Source organism: Tupaia chinensis, unplaced genomic scaffold (assembly GCF_000334495.1).
Source record: "Tupaia chinensis unplaced genomic scaffold, TupChi_1.0 Scaffold144174_1, whole genome shotgun sequence".
In the NCBI taxonomy this organism is placed as follows: Eukaryota; Metazoa; Chordata; class Mammalia; order Scandentia; family Tupaiidae; genus Tupaia; species Tupaia belangeri.
Window position 1 is genome coordinate 116,529 of NW_006204031.1, and position 2,703 is coordinate 119,231.

Below are 2,703 nucleotides of genomic sequence, written 5' to 3' on the forward strand. Positions count from 1 at the left end.
GGGGTTGCTCTCCGCCCGGAATTTCGGGAGGTGACAAGAGGAGGGGCCAGGAAAAGGGAGGAGGCCTTGGTCTGCTTTGGGAGTGAGTTCGGGGTGTCTGGCCACCCCAAGTGGGGTGGAGCAGAAATGCGCCTCCATAGAGCCCAGAAGGAACTCCAATGGCTTCGTGTCCCAGGCAGAGGCGCAACGCCGAGTGAGGAGGGACTAGTCCGCTCTCCCGAAGGCCCTCGGGGCTCCCAGAGACCCCGGAGCTCCGCCGCCCCCTGCGCAGCCCCAGCCTCCAAGTGCGCACTGGCCTTTCTGTCGCCGCTGCCGGGTCCCTGGAGCAAGGAGCACTCGGCCGCTAGGCCCCTGACTGCCCCGCGCTCCGATTTCTGAGGTCAAAGCGGAAGAGAGGAGGGAGAGGAGCAGGAGCGGATTGGAGGGTTCTTCCCAAAGGGGAGGAAGGCAGGCGCGGAGCTTGCACCTCGGTCCCAGTTCCCCTGGGGGACCTCCTACACTCGGGAAGTGGGAGGTGGAAGCCTCAAGAGGGGGCGCTCAAGTGTGGGTGTCCTGGTTGCGCGAGACTGAACTCTCCCACCCCCTGCCCCGAGGAGGGCCCTGTTCCAGAGTTCGAGTCCTGGGGGAGGTGGACACACGCGCACCCCCCCCCCCCCCCCAGCGCTCTGAGCCCTTCGGGAGAGCAGGGCCAGGCCACTCGCTCCGGACCTCCTCCGCCGGGGAGCGGGGAAAGACTTGAGGGCTTGGAAGACTCCTATTAACCAAAGAGGAAACGAGGCCCCCTGGGTCGCGGAATTTCTGCCGCTTAGCCGCTAGGGATCTCGGGGAGCCCTCACACCCAGTTTGGGATCTCCTGTGAATCACACAAACCCACACGGACACCCACAGTTCCCTCTCAGACCCCACACTCCCGACATGCTAGGTCACCCACCCTCAGAGACCCCCTCAATCCCCATCACGCCAACACAGGCTGTCCCCACGACCATGTGCTGGTGGCTTTGCTGTCCAGGATCCCTTGTGTCAGGCCCTGAAGGGTTAAGGAGGCCTTGGGGCACCGGAGCGGAGGGTATGCGGGGCGCCTGGGCTAATTGGCGACCCCAGGGACAATGAGGACTGGGGAGACTGGTGGCTTAATTGGGCCTGGGAGTGGCCTGGCCTTTGTCTGGGACAAGGCCCTGCAGCGGGCCGGATTCCCGCAGCCGACTCAGGCTCGCAGCTGGGGCCCTGCGGAGCGGAGCGCCGGGTGGGCAACCCCGGGAGGGGACTGTGCAGTGGGAGGCGGCGGGGGACCTGCGGGGACAACTCTTCAGGCTGTGCTCGAGGTCCAGGACCTCTCAAGACCCTAGGATACCGCCCCACCCCACCCGGGTTGCTGCAGCAACCGCCGCGCCAGAATAGGGCCGCAACCAGCGACGGGTTCGGGCCTTGGGTCCCCTCCAGCGACCCCTGCCCGCAGCTTCTCAGGGCCCCGGGTTGGTGCTGCCCCCTGGTGACAGCGGCCCTGCCCGCAGGCCGCCGTGGACCGGCAGCCAACTCCCAGCGCACCTTCCTAGTGCTGAAAGTGAGAAGCCGTGGGAAGCAAAGGAGGCGTTGAGCCCGAAGCGCCCTGGAATAAACACCCTGTCTGACTGGGGAAGGGGCTCCCCTCATTCTGCCGGGTTCCTGGACTCATCCCGCAGGTCGGAGGCAGGGAAGCCGCATCCCATCCTCCTGAGATTGGGACAGGATCTCCTGGTGCACTGGCCAGCCTCCCCTACTTCCGTGTCCCTCCTGGAGGGGGTGGGACAGCTCCCTCCGTGGAAGAGGAGGACATGGTTCTCTTTCCTTGCGAATGCGGTGGCCCACGGTGTCCCGGGAGTCTGGAGGCCTGGAAACTGTCATTCCACTTCCCCCTTCACTTTTCCTCCACCTAAGGGTCCTCGCTGTCCCTGGGGAGTTGGAAGCCAGCGCCGCGCCCCCCTTCTTCAGTGCCCAAGGTGAGCAGCTTGCCGGGGTGGGACGGTGTCAGAGACCACTAAACTTAAAGAGTGGAGAACTGGGGACAGGTGAGGTGCTCAATGACCCACAGACCTAGGGGCGGGCTGAAGGAGTGACCACCCATCTCCCACCCCACTGCTAGATGTGGGGCCAGACACCTGCTCGCTGGGAGGGAGGGGTGAGGAGGAGGGCAGGTGCCGCCCTCCGCCCTCCAGTAAGTCGGGGCTCACTGGCTGGGAGGAAGGCAGCTGTCCTTACAGAAGTGGGTATCCGAGAAGGGCTGGCCTGTTGGAGACTGGCCCTGGGACCGCAGAGAGACCCCAGCCAAGCACATTATTACCCAGGGGAAACTAAGGCAGAAATGGAAGTAATACAAACGTGACTGACTTACACGTCCCCACCCTCGAGGAAGAATTTAGATGATTCTTAAAAGGAAGATTTTAAGCGAGTTTGTCGCTCTAGTCAACAGCCCTGACACGAAGAGAATGCGTCTTTACGGTCAAGCCGGCAGCGAAATAGGAAAGAATTCTGGGGTCTGCGGTATTTGGGGGTGGGGGGCCACGACCAAACTCCTTCTCCGAAGGGACAGCCGGGCCAAGCAGCCGCCCTGTACGCAGCACAGCCGCTCGGAAGCGTTTGCAGGGGAGGGCTGCGTTTCCACCGCGGGGCCGCGGAGGGCGAGCTGGGCGTCCCGGGCGGGCTGCGGGGCTGCCTCCGCTGGCTCCA